Source organism: Panthera uncia, chromosome D2 (genome assembly GCF_023721935.1).
Source record: "Panthera uncia isolate 11264 chromosome D2, Puncia_PCG_1.0, whole genome shotgun sequence".
In the NCBI taxonomy this organism is placed as follows: domain Eukaryota; kingdom Metazoa; phylum Chordata; class Mammalia; order Carnivora; family Felidae; genus Panthera; species Panthera uncia.
This window is the reverse complement of record NC_064818.1, coordinates 78,414,442-78,423,234: the sequence shown is the minus strand read 5'-3', so window position 1 is coordinate 78,423,234 and position 8,793 is coordinate 78,414,442.

Sequence of the window (8,793 nt, the reverse complement as noted above, 5' to 3'; positions counted from 1 at the left end):
CTTATTCTTTCCTTTTGAATGGTGTATCAATCAAGGTGTGATTTTCAAAACAACAAAGAGAGGGACAACTGGGTGGCTCAGTTAAGCATCCAACTTCAGCTCAGGTCATGATCTCGCTATCCACGAGTTCAAGCCCCACGCTGGGCTCTGTGCTGACAGCTCAGAGCCTGGAGCCTGTTTTGGATTCTGTGTCTCCCTCTCTCTCTCTGCCCCTCCCCTGCTTGTGTTCTCTCTCTCTCAAAAATAAATAACTCAGATTTTGGGACTCCTCCTCTTTGTGGTACCCTAAACTTCCAGTTTCTCTGCCAAGTTCAAATTCTGTCCTCTGATGACTCCTGAACCTGCTTCAGGAGCCCTTACATCGAACCTCATTTTTACCCCTGAGCAGCCAAGTGACTCACTGAGTTCCTGCCACACTGGCCCCCAGATGTCCCGTTTGGAGAACCAGGCATTGGAGGGGGGGCAGGTGACCCCCAAGAGTCGTTCCAGTTCTAAATAAACCCTAAGTAAACTCTAATAAATGTGTAAACTTTGGGGATCAGGGAATACCTCATTTCATCATCTGATGTCTTAAAGACGACATGCCCCTGCACAGTCTTATTTCTGACGGAGATCTATCTTGCAGGCACTGTTTTCAGACTGCTCATCAGCCAATGCATGTTGCTTAGATTCCCCCCCCCCCCCAAAGATCCAGGAGACCAGCAAAGCAGGAGGAAGAGATTGGCCTGATGGATTCTTTAGGTTCAAGGACATAATCCAAATCCCACTGATATTTCCTGGCTCAGCTGTATGCACCGTGTAGATTGGGTCCGTTAATTGGCTGGTTTTAGCCTCTGATGTTCACTGACACCCCATATATCATCAACAAAAGAAATTCAGTCTTGAAATTGTGTTTGCTGACTTTATAAGTGAACTGAGAGTAGTATATTCTTATCAACAACACGAATTCCAGGAATTGTGTTAAGAAAAACATACTGCGGTGGTAGCCTGAGCTTCTGTTTTTTTTCGTATGGAGCAAGGACTTCTCTGGCCCACCAAACTTCATTGTGCATTCAGTAGAAGAGAACAGAAATATCCTTCTACGCTTCTGCGGAATCTAATTGTTTGTAAACAAATATACCTGGAGGTAAATGAGTCCAAGCACTTCTTCCTTGCTTGGCAATTTATTTGTATTTGCCTATGCCAGGGACTCATAACTCAAAAATTCCCAAACGATTTTTTTTTTAATTTGTTTAATGTTGATTCACTTTTGAGAGAGAGAGAGACAGAGCTCGAGTGAGGCGGGGGAAGGGCAGAGAGCGAGGGAGACACAGAATCCGAAGCGGGTTCCAGGCTCCGAGCTGTCAGCCCAGAGCCCGACGTGGGGCTTGAACTCGTGAACTGCAAAATCATGACCTGAGCCGAAGTCAGATGCTCAACCGACTGAGCCACCCAGGCGCCCCTAAAAGACTCCCAAACAGTTTTGAAGGTTACCCACCGACTCTTTTCAAATGCATTGAAATGACCTTTTCTACAGTGCATTGAAGGCAGAATTACACTTAGGTTCCTTGAGCTGAGAGTGGGCGAAAGGCTGGGAGGGAGGTCGGGTGCATGAGGCTGGCGTCCTCTTTTGACAGGCTCTCTAAGGAAGAGCATTTCTTATTCCAAGCTTTTGTAAACTTAGTGGATAAATGTAAAAATATCATTGTAATCTCCAACAGGTAGCTCACAGGTTTAAACAAAAGTCCTGGGCGGGTGTGGGGAGGGGAGAAGGCTTTATTTTCAGTTGCAAAGCATGTTTTGCAAGTGACAATGCATTTTGACACCTTTTTTTTTTTTTTTTTTTAACTTAGCCAAGGGTTTAGGCTCATGGCTCTTTACTGAGGGTGCAGTTCCTTCAAAATAACTTATTAGCATTAGTCACAAATCTGTTATTTTACGTTGCAAAAGTTTGTAGTATTACAGCAGTACAATGATACATCCAGATGGTAGAAAAATGCTATAAAACTGTTAAAAAAGAAATGAAGAAGGGCTTTATAGGTACGAACTGGGGAAATGGTGTGTTTTTAAGGGACAAGAGTTATTTGTAGGACAATACCTACAGCAACATCACATTTTGTTTTTCAAAAAGTATACGTGTCTACACCTCCGTATCCTTCCAGAAAGATAACCAGAGAGATACGCTCCAAACTATTATTAGTGGTTATCTCTCAGGGGTGAAATTAGAAGGACTGGAAAGGGAAAAAGAGTCCCTTTTTACTTTCCACATCCAGTGCAAGGTAGTGATGAGTTTTCTTTCCAGTGTTCCCTTTTATGTGTTTTGCAAATTAAAAATAAAAACATGGGGCACCCGGGTGGCTCAGTCGGTTGGACGTCCGACTTCAGCTCAGGTCATGATCTCACAGCTCATGAGTTCCAGCCCCGTGTCGGGCTCTGCCCTGACGGCTCAGAGCCTGGAGCCCGCTTCGGATTCCGTGTCTCCCTCTCTCTCTGCCCCTCCCCAACTCGCACCCTGTCTCTGTCTCTCTCAAAAATAAATAAAGATTAACATTTTTTTGAAATAATAAAGAATTGGAAATAATAATAAATAATAAAATAATAAAAATAAAAATGTTTCCAGAAGAAGAAAAACAATGTGAAGACTGTCAGGAGTCCTGAGCCCAAGGAATTTTCCGGCCTCACCTGTTTTCAAGACTTAGCATTGTAGTGCGTGCAGTGACCCAAATGTTGTACGTGCCTCTGGATAATCTACTTCTTACCTGGATGTTTCGGATCTGCATAACTAAGTATGCACATACACCCATAGCCTGAACGGTCCCTCGTCCACACTCGGTCATACCTTTCTTCAACAGGCCTCCTTTACGTCGTCTGTTATGTGCTGAACATCTCTGTTGGACTTCTGAGCCTTGAAGGTGGACTTGGCCTTCAGGAGCTCCCAGTATCCAGGCTGCGCAAGAAGGTGGACAATCATGTTTATGCCCAGAACAGACAGGGGAACAAGGGCTGTGACAGCCAGGAGGATGGACCAGCGGACTCCTCCTGGGTCAAGATGGGGAAGGTCCCATGAGGAAGTGACATCTGAACTGTGCCTTTAAGATTGATTGGGGGGCACCTGGGTGGCGCAGTCGGTTGAGCGTCCGACTTCAGCCAGGTCACGATCTCACGGTCCGTGAGTTCGAGCCCCGCGTCGGGCTCTGGGCTGACGGCTCGGAGCCTGGAGCCTGTTTCCGATTCTGTGTCTCCCTCTCTCTCTGCCCCTCCCCCGTTCATGCTCTGTCTCTCTCTGTCCCAAAAATAAATAAAAAATGTTAAAAAAAAAAAAGATTGATTGGAACCTGGGGCGCCTGGGTGGCTCAGTCGGTGAAGCGTCCGATTTCGGCTCAGGTCATGATCTCGCGGCCCGTGACCTCGAGCCCCACGTCGGGCTCTGTGCTGACAGCTCAGAGCCCGGAGCCTGCTTCGGATTCTGTGTCCCCCTGTGTCTCTGCCCTTCCCCTACTCACACTCTGTGTCTCTCCCTTAAAAATAAATAAACATTAGGGGAAAAGAAGACTACTTGGAATCCGTCAGGTCAAGGGTAGAAGAGAAGGACATTCTAGACCCAAGAGTTGGCATGCGTAGAAACACAAAGTCGTAAGGTCCTTGACATGTCCAGGTCCTTGACATGATAGAGGCTCACCATTCCAGAGCACGTGGTGTGATGCTCTCAGAAATGACATCCTGAAGCCACAGGTTTTGAAGTTGGGAGGGGCAAAACGATCAGGTTTATACCGCAGACAGGTAGCTCCGACCGTAGTATGATGGGTGGTCAGGAGCGAAACGTGCTCTGCTGACTTCAGGAGACCTGAAGGAGCCCTCAGCGGAAGCAGTGGAGGCAAGAGGGTGTGGGGGCTGGGAACTCACGTGAACGACCTGGGGGTGAGAGGTACAACACGCAAGAGAAGGTTCTTGCATGGGAGGCGGGGGAGACGAGAACACTTCCAGCCAGGAGGTGGCCAGGGGTTCTCAGCCTCAGCGCTACTGACTTTGGGGCTAATTCCGTCCTGTGCGCTGTAGGATGTTTAGCAGGAACCACGAGAGGCCAGTAGCGCCCCCACCCCAGTCGTGACGACCACGTGTGCTCTCTCTCTCTCTCTCTCAAAATAAACAAACAAACATTAAAAAAAAACAAACAAACAAAAAAAAACCGGAGCAAACTCAGAACGTTTGTAGGATTCGTTCCTCTTTGCAGATAAACAAGGTCGAATGTGTTCCCTGTCCTGCCTAAGAGATACTGGCCTATTGGCTCGCTGCCCGATGCATCCTAGCGCCCGCCGGGGGGGCTGTGTGTTGAGATATTACTAGAGAAGGAAGGAGAGGAAAGCCACCGGCTGGATGGCCAAAGAGTCTCTCTGTCTCTCTGTCTCTCCCTCTGACTCTCTCTCTCTCGCTCTCTCTCTCTCTCACACACACACACACACCCCTGGTATGAGTTCCAAGGATTCACAACTTGGTGAGAAGAAGAGCTGAGAAAATGTGGCATGCTCCCCCTCCCCCCCGGCAAGGCTTCTGTGGTTTGGTCTTGTTTTGTTCTGCTTTGTTTGGGGGGGGGGTTGTGTGTTTGGGGGGGTGTCTTTTTATTTTTTATTTTTGGCCTTTCCCATGTGCCTCATTCCCCGCCTGGCACAGAGAGCTGCGTCCTGCCGGAGTTCCAGAGAAAATAGAGGACTTCTTCCTACTCCGTCGCCTTTTCGTGCTCGGCTTTCCACCACATGCAGACAGGACGTCCACGGTCTCTACGCGAGCTCTGATGTAAGGGACAGTTTTGACACCTGGGCTCCTCCCGGTTCTTGAGCCAAATTCAGCAGCAGCAAGAGCACCGCCTCACTGGAGGGAGAACCGCCAGGCTTGGGGCTGAAGCCACACCTTGGCCTCCAGCAGCTTCTGGGGCTCACACGCCTTTGTCCCCACAGACCACCGTGACCTTGCATGCGTGGTTCCAGACCTGACCCGGTCTGAGGAGCTCAAGTCACTATTCCAAATCCCCCTACACACACACACACACGCACGCGCGCAGCCATATACTTACATGTTCCACACACGTGCACGCAGGTGCACGCATTGCTTTGATCCTGGACATCCATGAACTTGAACTTTTCCCCCCTTAAGGAAACCTTGCCATCAGTCCCGTTTTTAAGAGGTTTTGTGACTAAGGGATGAACCAGGGATATTTGTCCTAAATGAGTACAGGTTCTTTACGTGGTCAAGCCCAGGAGCAGAGCCCCCCCCCCCCCACCCCGGACATCGTTCTCGTTTTTTGCCTCTGTGTTTTGGTAGCAAGTTAGAAACCGCTACGAATAACACTGAACTTCTGGTGAGGACTTCTGTGTCCCAGATGGTAGGCCAATGACTTTAAGTGTATTATCTGATTTACTTTTTACCAAAACAAACGAACCCGAACACTACGATGTAGGTGTTATCATGATCCCTATTTGGCATCTGAGGACACTGAGCCACCAAGAGGTTAAGACACTGTTCAAGGTCATACAGCAGGAACGGGGGTATAGTTGGGATAAATACTCAGGTGAGAAGGGCGCCTGGGCGGCCCAGCCGCTTCAGCGTCGGACGCTCGATTTCGGCTCAGGTCGTGACCTCGTGGTTCATGAGATTGACCCCTGCATCAGGCTCTGCGCTGACTGCTTAGGATTCTCCGTCTCCCTCTGTCTCTGCTCCTCCCCCACGCACACGCTCTCCCAAGCTCTCTCTCTCTCTCTCAAAACGAATATAAACCTTAAAAGAAAAAAACTGAGGTCGAAGCTTACAACCTTAACCACCGTGTTTGTCTCCCAGACCGTCTGTCACGCTTGTATCAGTCATCCATCTACTCTTTTCTCAGTAACCTCACCTGATGTCCTGGGGAAAGCCAGTCCATACGCTCCCGGTGGTGGTGGCTGTACCACGGGCTCTTGGGTAAGCCCATGACGTGCACGGAAACCAACCAGCTCGCCTCCTTCGCCGGGCCCGGGGATGCTTTGAAGGGAATGTAGGCCAGTCAGAGCCAATAGGACGTGTGGGCTTCCCTCTAGACTGTCGTAGCCCTCTTGGATTTGAATGGAGAAGCGCCGAGTCCTGGGAGCTGCCTGGGCCTACCTGGGGACCCCCTGACCTGAGGAGTCACGGAGACCCGAAGAGGAAGCGAGGACCCAGGTCCTGGACACATTTCTGGACCCGGAATAGAAACCAGCCGACAGTAAGTTTTACCCCCGATTGGGTTCGTCACACGCACCAAAAAACTCCCTTGAAGTTTTCAGCTGGTTTGACCGGAGTTCGCTGCCCCACACAGCTCGGAGTCCTGACTGGTTGGTGGGTCCTCTCCCGTGTGCCACCTGTGCGACACCGCTTGGGAGGTCACCCCCTCTCCCTGAGACCAGGTGTCCTCCCCACTGAAGCAGAGGGAGAGCACCCCCCAGAGCACACCATGCTCTGCCCACCACTGGGCTGAGCGAGGCCAGTGGGCGAGAGAGCGCGAAGGTTGGTTTTTCTCCAACTGGAGAAAAATCTCCCGACTTCCTCAAGTTGACCTTAATTCTTTTCATTATAACATCACTTAAATATGTGCAAACGTAAATTAGATACGATCTCCTTATGTTTATAGCTTTTATACGTCTATAAAAACCAAAACAAATTTAAAGATTAAATACAAACAAAACCATAAAACCTATAAAAGTCCAATTAAAAGCATGGATTTAATGTGACAGATGATGTGGTGACAAAAACAAATCTCTGCAGTGTGGCTCTCCTCCCCGCTGTTCCCCTGCAGGGTCCGGAGAATTCTGTGAATCGTACCCCCACGGTCTCCTGAGGAGGCCGTCCTCACCTCTGTCTGCCCCAGAAGCTTTTCTCAGTTCAACCCGCAGGAATCCTGTCTGTCCAGCACACCGTGACGTTTTCTGGCCTTCTCAGTGCACACAGTCCTCTGTGCTTGTGGCCGGCCTGACCCCAACACGGTCCCGGCCACAGCTATAAGGGCAGGCGCTGGGGGCCCGTTGGGTCACGTGGCATATTGGGTCCATAATATGCTGACCCAATGGATTTTTTAGGCAAGTATTATCAGAATAAAAGAACAACATTTTGTGAATTATTCTTAAGACTTAGAGGCATCCCAAGGACATGACCTTGAACTCTACTGAGAGAAACACAGGATCATAAAGAATCTGGAGCTTAAGACCAGTCTCTGAGCACAGCCACTGAAGCCATTGGACTTAAGGCAAGTTATTTCTAAGTCTCCGTGTTTCTGTCTGTAAGCTGAGATTTAATAAAAATATCTGCCTCATAAGTTTGATAAGTCATATGCAATGAGGTAATGAATTAAAGCTCTCTACTGGGTGGACTAGTGTCCCCCTAGAATTCAGGCTCATGCGCGATTAGAGAACACTGTATTTCGATGCCTGGTGTCCTTAAAAGAAATGGGAGATTTGGACACAGAGACACAGAGAGAGATACACACACACACATGTCACGACAGGCCGAGATCAGAGAGACGGATCTACAACGCAGGGAGTGCCAGGGTTGCTGGCAATCGCCGGAAGCTGGAGAAAGGCATGGAACAGATTCTATCTCAGAGTTTCCGGAAAGGATCCAAACCTGCTGACGCTTCATTTTTGAATTTCCGTCCTCCAAAACTGTGAGGCGATGAACTTGTGTGGTTTTAAGCCACTCCGTTTGTGACCCTTTGTTACAGCAGCCCAGGAAACTAAGCTCATCATAAAGGTAAACAATATACGGTAGCTTTTTATCAGCCGAAGAGACTTTCAAGCATTTCAAGCAAGTGTCTGTGAACCTTTTCTCCGTCACTTCCAGCCCCTGGGTCTGGCCCCGATGTGAAGTTTGTAGCAGCAGCAGCCAATAGAACACGGCACTTTATAGTTTACAAAGCTTTTCCCTACAGGTTGTTTCAGTTCATTCTCCCAGGTCGATAGATAAAGTTAACAACTTTCGCACGTTGGCCAAGGAATCTTCTAGAGCTAATTGGATAAGTGCAAAGTGGTATCTCAGACGAGATCTTGGAAGAAAAAAGGATGTTGGTGGAAACACTGGCAAAACCCAATTAAAGCCTGTGGCTTGGTTTATAGTAATACAACAGTGATAATTTCTTAATTTTGACAAATTTAACATGCTCCTGTAAGAGGCTGTCAGTTTATGGAATCTGGGTGAATAGTATATGGAAATTCTCTGTACTGTCTTTGCAACTTTTCTTGGAATCTCAAATTACCCCAAATAAAATCTGATTTTAACAAGGCTAATTGGAAATACTCTGAGTTAGATCTGAATGCTTTGCTGAAATGTCACCGAGAAACCCTGGCAGATAAAAATATCTGACATATAGGGACCTGTGACTACCCTCACTTTTGCTCCCATACTTTTTTCTTTGAAAAAGCTATCATTGGGGCACCTGGGTGGCTCGGTTGGTGAAGCTCCCGACTTCTGGTTTCAGCTCAGGCCATGATCTCATGATTCGTGGGTTCAAGCACCGCGTCGGGCTCTGTGCTGACAGTGTGGAGCCTGCTTGGGACTCTCTCCCTCTCCCTCTCCCTTGGTCCCTTCCCCACTCGAGTGCTTTCTCTCTCTAAATAAATAAATAAACATAAATACATTTATATATATAATAATTATATATTATATATTATCTATATCATTATAAAAATATATTTTTATATTTATTATATAAATATTAATATTTATATTTATAAATATAAAAATATATTTATAATATATATTATATAATTTTAATATTATATATAAAAAAAATATTAATATTTTTATTATATATAATTT